This window comes from Eurosta solidaginis, chromosome 4 (genome assembly GCF_040869045.1).
Source record: "Eurosta solidaginis isolate ZX-2024a chromosome 4, ASM4086904v1, whole genome shotgun sequence".
Classification (NCBI taxonomy): domain Eukaryota; kingdom Metazoa; phylum Arthropoda; class Insecta; order Diptera; family Tephritidae; genus Eurosta; species Eurosta solidaginis.
In genome coordinates this window covers 268,091,407-268,107,548 of record NC_090322.1, presented here as the reverse complement: position 1 = coordinate 268,107,548, position 16,142 = coordinate 268,091,407, and positions in this window count along the sequence as shown.

Sequence of the window (16,142 nt, the reverse complement as noted above, 5' to 3'; positions counted from 1 at the left end):
AACCACTTCTCATAAGAAAAATTTTTAATACTTTAAAGTAGTACAAGTGTCTTACAGGGAGAATATTAATTCTTCTAAAGAGAATCATCGAGTGCGTTAAACGGTTAGCGTTACAAATTCTTCGTATAGACACTTTTGCAACATTAAGAGCGGTCGAATTCTACTAGAATATGCACTGCCCCAGCAACTTATGTCATATTGAAGTTTTGACTGTACAAGTCCATAATACATTATTTTCAATACACTATATGCACAGAGTTTTTGCAGGCGATAAAAAGAGCGAACAGTTGCTAGCAAGTAAACTTTCATGGTTGAGATGGTTATGATCGACTATAACACCCAGATATCTAAAATTATTGACAATTTCGACGTGGAAACACATTGCGTCACAGTTTAAATAAGGAAAATAATTAACTCGAGACTCGTTTTCAATACAAGCACTAGTACAAAGTTTGTGCCGCAAACAACTTGCAGAGTGAAAAATAATATCACCACTAGTTGCTTCCTTTCCACCAAGACCAAAATACATTAGTTTAGTTTTATTGCTTACAATAAGCTTATGAGAAGCGAACCATTCTCTTAGGAGGCTCACATCGTGATTTATATCCACATAAAGATTAAAAGTATTGTTTGATCTATATGCGATTGCCAAGTCATCGGCAAATGCTGTGACTTTTCCTACAAAAGACATTGAAAAAAGCGAGTTTATATAAATCAGATATAAAATTGGTCCTAGGACTGAGCCCTGCGGGACACCCAAATCAATTAGTCTAGGTGAGCTTAGATTATTGTTAACTTTCACCTTTTTACTTCTTAAATTTAGATATGATTTAAACCAATCTAGAACGTTTTCACGGAAACCTGCTGAATGCAACTTACTTAAAAGAATATTATGGTCAACCATGTCAAAAGCTTTTGTAATGTCAACAAAAAGACTAGCACAAGTCCCTTTTACATCCATTGTTTTATAAATAATAGAGCATAAGTCAAGAAGAGCGTCTTCAGTAGATACTCCTGGCCGAAATCCATATTGAAATGGACTAAAAAACTTGATTTTCTCCAAATATTGCAAGACTCTGCATTTAACACTCTTCTCAAAAACCTTAGAGATTGATGGCAAGAGAGAAATAGGTTTGTAGTTATTTTTATCTTTCTTATTACCTTTCTTATGTAATGGTATGACAATAGCACATTTTAGATCGGCTGGAAACACTCCTGTGATTATACTTAAGTTGAATAAATGCTATAAAATGTCAACAACATAGAAAGCAATGTTCTTTAAAGTACGATTTGAGATACCACCATTCTCAGAAGAATCAGTATTTTTTAAAGAATTTATTAAACTTAAAAACTCTGACCCAGAAATTGGTTCACAGATGAAACTACAACCTGGAGAAGTATCTACAGAGTAAATTAAGCGGTTGTTGCAAGTGCAGCGTATATTATTATTATTTGGAGCGGACTTTTTGCCAATTGTAACGAAAAAATCATTCATGTGAGTGGCAATTTCTAACGGGTGAGAAACAAGTTTACCGTCGATATCTAGAACAAACGAATTAGTTTGGTCTTCCTTATTCCGATTAAGAATATCGTTGACGACATTCCATTCTTTCTTCACGTCACCCTTCGAAGCTAAAAATCTATTTTTATAAAAACTGTCATGCCTATAACAACATTCTTTATTTATACTGCATGTGAGGTGTTTTACACGCTTCCGGAGGCGAGTGTTTGTAGGATGCTTGCGACATTTGACGCGTAATTTATTTTTAAGTTTAATTTTCTTAAGTAGATCGCTGATTGATCCAGGGTTTAAGAATAGTCTCAGAACGTTTAGTTGAAGTAACAAAGCTAGAATTTGTTATGTGCGATTGAAGCGTAGTCAAAAAAAAATTGTAAGCTTTACTCACATCCATTTTAGCATAAACAGTTTCCCATTTTTCATAACGAAGTGAATTATAAAGAGCGCTAAAATTTATTTTTTGAACGACTGCCGGACTATTATTCTTAACATTACGCACATTATTTAGACAACTGATTTTCAGTCCAGTCATACAATGGTCAGAAACTCCAAAATCAAAGTTCAAAACAGCAGATGGGCTAAGTGTACTATTATCGAAGCGTCCATAAAAATGGTCTATATTTGTTCCAGAAACTGGAGGGTAATACTATTAATTAAAAGATGTTAAGCCATGACTGGCCAACAATTCAAGATGGTTATTAACTGTAGCATTAGCGCTTAATAAATCAATATTGATATCTCCTAATATGACTAAATTTGTTGTGGTTTCCTCATCTAAAACAGAACAAAATTCTTCATGAAATACCTGTTCCGATTTTGAGTGAAGTCTGTAAACACATACGAAATTAATTAGTTCCTTATTAATATCCAATTTAAGTTTTAAAATATCCGCACTTGGTAGGCAAAAACGTGAAATATCGTACTCATATATATTGCGTACGAATACCGCGACACCACCAGCCGAGTATGGATCATTAGTATTCGCGAAGAAATCGTAACCGGGAATATGGTAATCATTAACTTTATAAGAATAGATCCAATTTTCTGTCACAAAAACAATATCTGGAGGATGTGCAAAGGCTTCCAGGTTCAAACATAATGAATTAAAATTCTGCCTTAGGCTTCTCACATTTTGATGAACAACGGTTAACGTATTACTTTTTACTGTTAAAAATTTTAAATCTTTTATGACATTTATGTTGACATTTATATTAGAGCTGTCGTCTATAAAAAACGTTCTAGTATTCATTTATGGAAACAAAAAATGAAAAATGAAATGAAAATTAAACAATAAAGAACTAAACAGAGAAAACCGCTAAGTCTTCAAACGTTCTTATGACAACAGTTCTATAAAGTTCAGATTTTTTCATAAGTAACCTTGAGTTACTTAGCCACAAATATTAAAATTTTTTTCCTTTTTAACTTTTGTAGCTTCTAAAAACAAAGCACGGTTATAGCCGGTAAAACAATTATTAATAAAGATATTTTTACAATTTGCGTTCGTACCCGAAAAAACCGATGTATTTAATTCCTTCTTTGCAGTTCTCTTAGCGACCATAATTTTCTTTTTACTTTCATACGACTTGAATTTAATACAGATATTTTGCTTAACATTACTTCCTGGTAAAGGCCCCCTTACGTTTATATGTTTTATCTTTAATTCCTCAATTTCATCATCAGGAACATCCACATTCAATACATCACTGAAAAGTTTGTTGACACATTCTTTAGCATTCACTTCATTAGTTATCGGCACTCCCACTATTTCAATTGACTTTTCTAATTATTTTTTTTCGTTCCAATTCAACTTATTTTCCAACTTCTTCACTTTACTTTTTAGTTCATTGCAGGCATGCTTAACCAACGAAACGATATCATTTCGTTACGATAATCAACGTTAATAAACGAAACGAAGTAATTTCGTTTCGTTTATTAACGTTAAGATCGTCAAATTAACGAAATGATTTCGTTTCGTTTTCTGCCATATCAAAACGAAATCAAATCGTTTATGTTGATTATTAATTTCAAACTATGCTGGCAAAGCTGATTGATGGCGGAGTCATTAAAGGTGAAAGCATTATCCAAGCTGATTGCAACTTTTCTCATGAATTTTGACAGTACGAACATTTCTCAGAGTATTTTTGACATTACCACCAACGAATTACACAAACAAATTACATAGAGTTTGTGTGTGTATGTGCGCTCGTTGTTGCCACCTTACGGCGTCACCATGGCTATAGCATTACCAGCACAATTCAAACATAAAGTATCACGTTTTCGTTAACGTTTTTAACGTTAACGAAAGCTTTTCGTTTCGGTTAAAAACGAGATACAATTTATCTTGATAATTTCTTTATCGATAATATTTCGAAGTGTTTCAACGGAAACGGTGGAAATTTTTTGATAAACGATTAGCTTAACGTTAAGGTGCATCCCTGGTTCATTGTTTTCTTCATTTAGTTGTTGTATTGTTGCGAGGAAGTCCATATTTATTTGCTTCCATGGTGGAATAACCAGGTAAAGTAAGCCGTCAATTGTCTCGCTCTAAATTCTTCTTTGTTCTGTCATTCGGCTATCTGAAAATTTTTCACTAATGTTGTCCCCGAAAAAGTGTTGCTTTTTACATTTATCAGGCGTAAAATATGCCACCTTTAGTACTTGTTGAGTTCATAATTGCATATCTATAATGTTATAATTTAGTTCCTACAGGGGTTAATGCGCAAGAACGAAATCATATGTTTGACATTTGCTTATATCTTTGTTCGTTGTTATACTTTTTACTTGCTTATTAATTTTTCCGTGCAACTACCACCACAAATATTCTGTGCTCAACAAAACTATTAAAACTCAATAAATGTTAAGTAGTATAATTAAATTTACAGCAAGTGTGTCCAGCATTGTTTATTCAGCCGCTACCCGCATACAGTCCACTGCGCAAAGCAAACCGCCTCAACATTTTTTGATCCTTCCGCGCTGAATATCTCGCACCGCATTATATTACATTTGCTTCAAAAGCTGAAGAAACTATTTCTCATCATAGCCTTCAAATTTGAAGCACCGCATTGCCGCATTTACTTCAAAAGTCTGAAGAAATCATCGCAACCAGAACCTTCAAATTTGAAGCACCGCATTGCCCGCATTTACTTCCAAATCTGAAGAAATCATAGCAACATAACCTGCAAATTTGAGACACCGCATTTCCAACATAATTGCCAGAATATTTCGCCAACTAGCTACGCTGCTGGTACCGCATATTACCACAACAACAAACCGTATGTACTAAAACATATTTGCTTATAATACTACGAATTTATTGCAACCAATAAAACTATTGCTACATATTTTAATTCTACGCTGTAATTTTCATACATATATACTTACAATTTTTAAACTAACTCGCCCTTGCATAACCTCGAAAAAATAACCTGCAACATGTCGACACATGTAAAACCCCGTGACTCTGCACTTAATGCAATTAAAAGGTATATGGTAAAGAGCAACGATGAGGCATTTTTGTTGGACATTGATAATGTCGAAAGTTATTTGGTTCTCCTTAACGAACAATGGGTGCGCTTCCACTCAGAGCAAGACGAAGTTGAAAAGTCTTGTGGAGTTGAAAATGTCGCGGTAGAAGAAGAAGTACGCATACAGGCAGAGACTTATTATGCTACAGCCTTGGCAAACTTTAGGAGAGTTCAGAAATTCCGCGTAAGCTCACCAAATCAACCTACACATGCACCAGAAAATGCTCATGTATCAGCATCGATTCGTTTGCCAAAAATGGATCTCCCAACTTTCGCGGGTGATTCCACAGAATGGGTCGCTTTTTATGATGCCTTTACCTCGTTGGTGGATGTCAACGCTCCTTGTCGGGCGCTCAAAAACTCCATTATCTACGTACCTGCTTAAAGGGGGATGCTCGTAGTGTAGTCTGTGGGTTTAAGATAAGCGATGCAAATTACACAGAGGCGTGGGAACTTCTTAAATCGCGTTATAAAGTAATGCGAGTTATGGTCGACGCACATCTCAGGGCAATATCACAGATTCCCAAAGCTACAAACGACACCGGTGACTCCATCAAGAGCGTTTTCAACGCGTTTCAACAGCATATACGAGGACTCAAGGCATTAGGGCGTCCTATAGACTCTTGGGATGATTGGTTACTTAACGAAGTTGTAAGCAAACTACCGTTTGAGACGGGCAAGCAATGGGAGTTGTCGCTCATTAGCGATGAGCCTCCTACTTTCTAGCAGCTTACGACATTTCTAGAAGTGAGGTGTCGTTCTTTATCGATGCTCATCACACTAGCAACTCAATCGTCGGCAGCCAAGCCAAAAACTGTCTGCAAAGCAACCAAGTCGTTCCACACGCTATCAAAGCCACATCACGCGCGTTGTACGTACTGCAACGCTTCACACAAAATTTAAGCTTGCGAACCGTTTCGGAATTTGGACTCATCAGCTAAATCCAAGTTCATCAAAGAAACTAAAGCATGCACAAACTGCCTTAGTACGGGGCATTACAAAAATAATTGTAATAGCTCATCCACATGTCGCGTATTCCATCAACGTCACCACACCCTGCTTCCTAATGCTCTAGGTTCGCCCGAAGCTAACCGTATCGCCGCAAATACCGCTCTCGTCAACACTCCTGTACGCGAATCTCTCGACGCAGAAATAGCTAAGAATACTGTTGCTCCTTGTGTCTCGTCCTGCATGAGTTCTCACCCGCTCCGCCAAAAACAGTCCTCTTAGCTACCGCTCTAGTTAGAGTTCGGGACAGCGCCGATCGTTGGCAAACCGCTCATCTTTTGTTTGATACCGGATCACACGCATCCTTTGTTACAGAGTCATGCGTACAACGCTTGGGGTTACCACGCATATCTTCGAACGTAACGGTAACTGGTATCGGTTCAGCTCAAAGTGGTCGCTGCAGGGGGCGAAACTGCTTTATCCCTTGCTTCACATTATTCCAATGAATGTTATGTTATAAACGCTTTAATTTTACCCAAAATTACGTCTGAGCTGCCAACACATCCAATTAATATCACCAATTGGTCGCACGTTCAAGATCTCTTCTTAGCTGATCCCCAATATATGAAGCCTAGCCGCATCGACGTGTTAATTGGGATGGATTTTATGGATGAATTGATTTGCGAGGAGCTTCGCAAGGGTCCACCCGGTACACCAATGGCACAGAAAACGGTCTTTGGATGGACGTTGTTCGGTAGCCTAGAAAGGACACGCGCGATAAATCTACAGTCGCTGCACTGCGTCGTGCAAATAGAAAGAGCGCTCACTAGGTTGTGGGAGCTTGAAGAATCGCCACGCAAATCGTATTTCACGCACGAAGAATGCACCTGTGAAGAGCATTTTGAAACCACGCACCACCGCACTCCTAATGGGAGGTTTGTAGTTGAACTACCGCTTAAACCCAACGTTATACTGGGCCAATCGCGTGAATTCGCCATTCGCAATCTGTTGCGAATCGAGCGTAGGTTTTCCAAGGATAACTCTTTACGACTGCGCTACAACGAATTTATGACCGAGTTGCTTGAAATGAATCATATGGAAGTTGCGCCCGAACCCGCCAAGGATGCGTACTGCATGCCACACCATCCCGTCTTAAAGGAATCTAGCATCACCACGAAATTGAGGGTTGTTTTCAACGCGTCTGCCAAGACTTCATCTGGCAATTCTTTGAATGACGCATTGTATGTCGGGCCACAACTTCAGCAAGATCTGGTTTCGATATTGATGCGATTTAGAACGCACCGTTATTCAATTACTTCGGACATAGCAAAAATGTACCGCCAAGTTTGCGTCGATAAGAAGCACGTAGACCCTCAGCGCATTGTGTGGCGCTTCGATTCCAACTCGCCCATAAGGGATTATCGGATGCTGCGTGTAACATATGGTGTTGCGGCTGCATCTCACTTAGCCGTTAGATCGTTACAGCAGACAGCTAAGGATTCGGCCAACCCATGCAACCAAGCCATTTCTGCAATTACGCAGGATTTCTACATGGATGATCTGCTGACAGGTGCATCCTGCAGTGATGACTTAAAGGCCATACATCAGAACGTATCTACAATTCTCCAAGAGGGTGGTTTCGAGCTGCGGAAATGGGCCACGAACTGCGCGGAGGTTAGGGAGAATATTTCAAACATATCTCAGTCTATTTCGCATTATATCGTCGATGACAAAAACGTCAATTTGGGAATCATTTGGAATACTGAGGAAGACTACATTACGTTCGCAGTTAATTTACGAAACCCTCCTATCGCTTTAACAAAGAGAGCATTCCTTGCTGACGCCAGCACATTATTCGACCCTCTCGGGTTACTGGCTCCGGTGCTAGTCAAATCGAAGATATGGTTCCAAGACATATGGCGCGCTGGAGTTGGTTGGGACGACTTGGTTCCACATGAAATAGTAAGACCTTGGAAGGAACATCGTACACAATTAGAATCGCTAGCCAATGTGAGAGTTGACAGCTGGATCGGCTCTGGAGTCGATGAATCCTTTACCGAACTGCACGTCTTTTCTGATGCATCTGAGCGAGCATATGCCGCTGTATTGTACGCGCGAACTGTATACAACGATGGTCGAGTCACTGTGGCACTAATCTCCTCAAAGACTAAGGTGGCGCCTATCAAAACGACCACGTTACCGCGATTGGAATTGTGTGGTGCTCACCTCCCGGCGAAGTTAGTAAGAAGCGTTTTGAGTAGTTGGAATAACATATCATATCCCCTCTTTGCGTGGACCGATTCGACGATAACGCTAGCGTGGTTGCAATCTCATCCGAGTCGGTGGGAAACGTTTGTTGCCAATCGCGTCGCAGATATACAAGACACTCTCGCACCTGATTGTTGGAATCATGTGCGCTCGGAACGAAATCCCGCAGATTGCGCTTCAAGAGGCATCTCACCGGTCGATCTCTTGGGTCACGAGCTTTGGTTGTCCGGACCAGACTTTTTGAAGGTGGCAGAACCGTTTCAAACCCAAACTTCTTCGAAGCTGCATACGACCAACATAGGTTTACGAAAGAAGGTGCACTCTCACGTTTTAAACCCCATTACTCAATGGACGATACTCTCGAAATATTCATCGTTTTCGAAGCTTCGCAGAATCATGGCTTATGTTTTGAGATTTATTGGCAATTCACGCGCAAACAAGCTACACGTCATGAAACTGAGTGGGCCTCCGACTTGCTACGAAGTCTCAGAGGCAGAACATCGCTTAATCAAATATACGCAACAACTTTATTTTGGGAATGAAATCGCCCTGTGTGCAAAAAATAAACCTATCCCGCTGCGAAGTAGCCTGTTACGGTTGCAGCCTTTTCTCGACCAACATGGTATTCTTCGAGTAGGAGGTCGACTTAAATCGGCAAACGTTACTTACGACACAAAACACCCTTGCATACTACCTAAATATTCTCCGTTGGCAAAATTAATTATCTCCGATATACATCATTTTACATTGCATGCGGGGTCTCGCATAATCCAAGCAGTGTTACAACGCCGATATTGGGTTGTGGGTGCTCGTAGCTTAATACGCCATATTTACCACAAGTGCGTCAAATTCACTCGACTAAACCGCAGTCTCGCTACCTAATCAATGGGCGACCTTCCTCCGGTGCGCACTACGTACGTCCGGTGTTTTACGCATACCGCTGTAGATTTCGCAGGCCCTTATTTGCTCAAATTTACGCATGGGGGGGGGGGGGGGGGGGGCAAAATCCACCAAGGGGTATATCTCCTCATTTATTTGTATGGCAACTGGCGCAATGCACCTCGAGCTCGTAGGGGATCTTTCCAGTTCGTCTTTCCTCAACGCTCTAAAGAGGTTTGTCAACCGCCGAGGGCTTTGTAAAGTTATGCTCTCCGACAACGGTACGAATTTTGTCGGTGCTGAAAAGGAGTTACGTAAACAATACGAGTCGTGCTTGAAAGACGACAAGATACAAACATTTTTTGCAAGTTCAGCCATTGAATGGCGATTCAATCCACCCAACGCTCCACATATGGGTGGCTACTGGGAGACTGGGATCAAACGTATAAAATATCATTTGAAGCGCGTTTTGGGTGACAATTTATTATCGTATGAAGAATTCAGTACGCTCTTAACAGAAGTCGAGGCATGCGTAAATTCTCGCCCTCTTTGCGAAAACTCTACTCATCCTAGCGACTTGGAAGTCCTTACGCCCGGACACTTCCTTGTGGGGGAACCACTAAAATCACTTCCAGAGCCTGAGGTTCAAGGGTTCTCTGGAAGTGTACACCATAGATGGAAGCTAATCTCTGCAATGAGGCAACACTTCTGGCGGCGCTGGCACAACGAATATCTTATCAGCTTGCAACGGCGCACGAAATGGTTTCGGTCTTCACCTAACCTACAACAAGGAGACATCGTAACTGTGTGCAACGAGTCCACCCCTCCTAGTAAGTGGACACTTGGTCAAGTAACACAGTGCCATCCCGGTGCTGACGGTCAAGTTCGAGTAGTTACTCTGAAGACAGCAAATGGAGAAATAGTGCGGCCGATCGCTAAGCTATGCTTGCTACCTGCCAAGGAAGACCTATTTTGCGACAAGCCTGTTTGATTTGGAATTTGATTTATCAAATCAAATAAAAAAAAGTTTATAATCAGCTGTTCCATGCTGCCACCTTGTATCGTTCCGCCATGGTTCGTTGTTATACTCTTTACTTGCTTATTAATTTTGCCGTGCAACTACCGCCACAAATATTCTATGCTCAACAAAACTATTAAAACTCAATAAAAGTTTAGTAGTATAATTAAATATACAGCAAGTGTGTCCAGCATTGTTTATTCATTGGAATTTGGTAAGCCGCTACCCGCATACACATAAACTATTAGGGTTTTTTGATATTAGGCAGTTTTTTCTTTATTTTTTCTGACAAATGAAAATTTTGTTTTTAGTTTCAAAATTTTGTGCATAAAAACACAACTAAATTCAAAGTGTAAATTGTGTGTGCAAATGAGTTTTCAATAAGTTTACATTTTTCAGTTTTTCATAGTTATGGAATTGACCTCCGGATTCTTGTGTTACACAGATATAGTGAACTTAGGTACAGAAATTCAAATTAAAAAGTTTTTCACAATAATTTGAAAAACTCTACGTTTTCTCTGCTTTTTATACTTAAAGGAGTAACCCTCCGTAATAAATTAAACTTTTAATGAAAATCAATAACACTGAACTGAACACTTTTCGCCATGATATATAATTAAAATGCTGTGGAATAGGAGCAACACTTTTGTGACTACATGAACCCTGTTTCAATCTTTTGTGTCTCTGCACAGAACCCTAATTGACCGTTTTCAACCGAAACAACAATGGCAACCCAGATTTTCCCGTTATGCTCACTTAAGCGAGTGCCTGTCAGAAAGAAGTCAACACACTTGTACTTGTACACTATGGTTGAAAACATAGTGTACCTATACCAAGTGTGTTCACTAAGCGATAAACGTCAAAACTACAAACAGCCTCGCTCACCTGATGGAAATCTCAGGTCTAGAGTCGCATTTTTGGTCTCAACGACAACATTTTTGACTACCAATCGTATCGACTTTTTCAATTTTTCAATCATTCGGCGCACTCGGTAATGGTATCCATTTTGAATTCGCTGTCATTCCGAATCCAGCGAGTGCCTGTCAGAATGCTTGACAGATAAGTCAACACACTTGTACTTGTACACTATGGTTGAAAAGATTTCCTTCGCATTGCACTGCACTTGTCACTTCATCTATGCTTGTCACAACGGTTGTTTTAAAAAATTCTATATCGACAGACTTTAATTTTACACAATTGCAATGAAAAAAGTGTTTGCAGTCGAAGCAATCAATTTTATTGGGATTATTGCGCTCAACCCTTTCGTTACAGACAAGACAATTCATTTTTTTGATAATCACCCCTATTAAGGTTGTCAATATCAAGTCAATATTGTCAAAAATAGTGTCGACGCTCATGAAATGGTATCGGCGTTGTCAATGTCGATAACTATTGACAGCTGTTGATGCTTTTTTGGTATTGACTACAACAATATTGATATTCTATTGACGCGTGTCAACATAAAATCTGTCAACACAGTTTTTGGTGACGACAAGCGCTCAATTAAATATTCTGCTGTAAAAATTTGGTAAAATAATTCTGAATTATACCTTTTTACACACTTTATTTGTTTAGCTTTTATTTAATTTAGGAAAATGGATAAAAAAATGAAAATAACAAACATTTTGCTTCTGTCTGCTCCTCCTCGGACATTTCGAATTTTATAAGCAGGGGGCATAGTACCTTCTCCAGAGCTTGAAGTGTTTCAGCCAATATTGCGGACACGGTCGGTTGGGATAAGGCCAAGTTGAAATAATTTCCAACACCAACTTGGTATGAGCCTTGTGCCAAGAACCTTAGCGTAGTTGCCAACTTTATTTCATTAGAAATAATTGTTGTTCGCTTCGCTACTTTCATTGATGGAACGATTTTCTCCAGAACGAATTTGAAAGCTTCATTGCTTAGCCGAAAATAATCAACAAATCTGAAATAAATTAAACATAAACATGAAAGGTGGTTGAATCAATTTAGCAAACATCTAACAATTCGATTATATTTTCCATTAGTACACACCGCTCTAGGATGTAGAATCGTTTTTGGTGTACTAATGGGAAATTTAATCATCCACTAATATCTTCACAAAAGTTTAGAAAGAAGTTCTTTATATTTAGCGTGTAATTTTCGCTTGTGCAATTGCAAATTGCAATGAGCAGTTATGGTACTCACTTCGTATCTGGAATTTCGCTTCTTCTGAGGAGCAACATCTCCTTCCTCTCCTCATCGCTTGAGCTCGAACTTTCGTAAAAAAACATCTTTAAATCTTTAAACAAAACTTAAACACTTTTTATGCACAACAAATTGTAAATAAACAATTGTCAAAAGTATAAGGATCGTAGTTTTGCTTTGAAATTATCGATAACACGTCAACGTCAATACATTGACGAAGTAAATACCAGAATTGTATTGACGCGACGTTGATATTGATACGACGTGATGTTGATATTGATACGAAGCGACAGGACGTTGACAACCATAATAGGGGTGAATAAAACACCAAAACTTCTTAAATATATTTATGAAAGCGAGCACCCCACGAACACTTCCTCTCTTGCTGACGATTACGATATAACATGATCTTGCTGTGAGTTTAGTCTCTTGAATCGCCGCGATGCGGATGTTGTGCCGCTTTATGAAATCGACTATCTCCGTGATCTTCCCAGTTAATCCATTACAGTTTAACTGCAGAATTCTGAAGTGTGACGGGGGAGACGTCGTCACTCTAGGAGTAAGAGATGGGTGACTACGCCTGGGTTGTGAAAGGCTAGGATGCAACTGCTGTTGTGGGACTGGACGTCCTTGGGTAAGCATTGGGTTACCCGGTGTAATTGGGTTAGCGACCTGGCAACATGGCACAATGAAACCCGTCGGGGGGTTGCCGTCGCGGAGACCAGAACATCTAGGAAAGTGGCAGCTCCTGCCTTGGGCGGATGTCGCTACCATATATATTCTGTGCTGGCAAACGGGGGTAGGGGCTAAGAGTCTGTTTCCCTGACCTACACGATTGCTGCCGGAATAGAGGGGTGAAGTAGACGGCGGCAGGGGCTGATGCTCGGCATTGCTACCGACTCTATTACGGAGATAGTAGTTATGAGTGGTAGCGGCCGTTTGAGTTGTTGGCGCCGTGGGGCGCGAGCAGCAGCGGGTACTTGTTGTGGCTTGCTGAGCAGCGGAGCTGCTAGAAGGGGCGCTAAGGCGTAGACTACGGGACGCCCTTGGGCGTGAACAGCAAGGAGCCACAAAAGATTTATTAAAGTTACGTGGACGTAGTTTTGGGATCAAGCCCAGAACAACCTGTCCGATGCAACCATCCCTTACACGAGACACACTGAACAGAGTATGACCGTCCTAAAAAGATTCTCAAAACTGGCTGCTTATTTATATTTAGAAATATCTCTTATTCATAAAAAATAATAACAATTTATGATGTTTCACTCTTATCTCTCTTAAAATGGCTTAATCGATGTTGTTTCATAGCAGTTGGTTGACGAAAACCTTTTCCACAAACTTCGCACAAATACGGTTTCTCGCCAGAGTGGCGGTAGCTATGAAATCGTAAAGATTTTTGAGTTTGGAACGATTTATCGCATAGCTTACAATGAAACGGTTTTTCTTTGAGATGTGATGACGTTTCGTGATTTAGCAAATCCTGGTACCACAGAAAACTTTTATCACACTGACCGCACGGAATTCTGCCGTCGCTGGTATGTGTACGCAAATGTTCAATAAGTAAATTTTTTACTGGAAAACGTTTACTACAAACTCCGCAAACACGTGCCATATCTTTCCGTATATGAAAGCACATATGTTTTTTCAGTGATAAATGAGTTGGAAACGCTTTAGGACATTCGCTACATTTGAATTTACCCTTTGCATATAGTAATTCTGGATGCTTATGTTTCATATGCTCTTGAAGACTGCGTGTAAATCGGTACTCTTTATCGCAATGATCGCATGAATACGGAAGTTCATTTGAAACATTGTGTATTTCACGTAAATGAGCTTCTAATTCAGAATTAAAGCTATAAGTTTGATTACATTGTGTACATTTTAAGTTCTCCTTTTTTGCTAAATTAGAGTCATACGTCTTGGAATCTTCCTCTATTTCTACCTCAATCCCTTTGCTGCTGCTGCATTCTTCAGAAATTGATTGTGCTGAAGGTGAAAATGGATCCATTGTACAATCATCATTTACTTCCACTTCTCTCGGGCTGGCAGAGGATCCTCCGAAGAATACCTCCTCGTTCTCCATCAATACATCCTTAAACTATATAATGCGTATATTATTAATTCCATATTTATCAAAAAACAAAAACCCATACCTTTGACTTATCTTCGGTATCTTTTATTTCCAAACGTTCTTCCTTTTCTTGCTCTTCTTCCTCATAACTTATTTCTACTTTTATCGTGCTATTATTGGAGTTAATTACTTTGCGCAACTTTTCAGCACTCTGCTGTGCACATCTCAGGAAAATAGCGAAATTTTGGAGCTTGTCGAAGCAACGGAGGCATATATTTTCGGGAAAATAATTATCGTACAAACCAGTCGTTTCATTTTTATATTGCTCATCTACATTTACACGTATGAGCTGTTGTAACCGTGCATCCTTATGGATATTGAAATACAACTCCTTACTATCCGGTGTTTCATTTGTGCTGCTGGCATTGCTTGATCTCACTGGACTACTACTAAACCGTTTCAAACATGTGCGGCAGTGTTCATTCAAATTATACTTTGTTAATTGTGACATTTTTATTTATTTTTATACAATTAGTTTAATTTTCAATATCAAGGGATTTTATTTTGCACAACTGATTTTCCGAAAAAACATAACAAAGTCGTTTTAAGAGTAGAGATGGAAGTTTTTTGATAGTCTATTATCGATATTTTACGACTCAATATATGACGATTTATTTAACGCCGTTTTTACGTTACAATTATACTTAGAAAACTTTCCCCGTAGCTCAATTTGATGCTTCCACCTTCCACCATCAGCTTAAAATATCCCAAGTTTTGGCTGCGGTTTAGTATCCCCTCGAACGATTAAAGCTAGAGACATTGGTGCTTTATCGGTAACCGTATCGGTAACCTTATAACAGCTGATTCGACCAACCTTATGAGAATCAATGCAATCGATTATTGGTGCCGCTAAAGTCGTAACCGTATCGTAGCCAACCAATTGGGTTTTGGTTTAAGGGCGAATTAATGGTGACTTATAACCATAAAGCCGTAACCAGGGGGCCTACTCAGTATTGCGATGCGAAAGGCAGTGCGATGCGAAAATAAATTGCGATGCGAAAATAAATTGCGATGCGAAAGGTAATTGGAACTCTGTAGCGCTATCGCATCGCTAACAATGTCGCTTTTTTATTTTTCGCTAATTTTTTGCTTGAGTATGCATCACTGACCAAACTCAAAGAAAGAGAACAAAAGAAACAAGGCGATTACAATTTCGGCAAACGATTAATTTTTGTTGAACAAATTAAAAAAAGGATTCTGTAGCATTATGGAACGATTTAAATGAAAAAGGATTGATTTAAATGAAGAAATCCTCCCAGTTCAGAAATTGAACTGGAAGAAGTGAACGTGATAAATACAGAAAACGTGGAAAATCATAGAATGGGAAATATTGCTAGTTGTATCAGAGAACAAATAAAAAATGACATGATTTCAAATAGAAATGCTTTATAAAAAAGTGGTTTCGATTTAATTGTTATTTATTTATGTATTTTAAGTCCACTAGGATTACAAATTGTTGCTTTTGTGTTTGTTTTGTTTTTTGAGTTGTCCTATATATTTTTAAATGAATATAAAGATATGAATTTATAAAATCATCAATTAATACTTACATATTTGAACAATGCGAATCATTGTAAATTTTACAAAGTAGCGCAACTAACAGCTGATCGGTGAAAATCACGAACAGTTCTCGACTCAATTTCAAAAAACAAACTTTAGATTATTTAACTCAATTTTTAAAGTGAGATA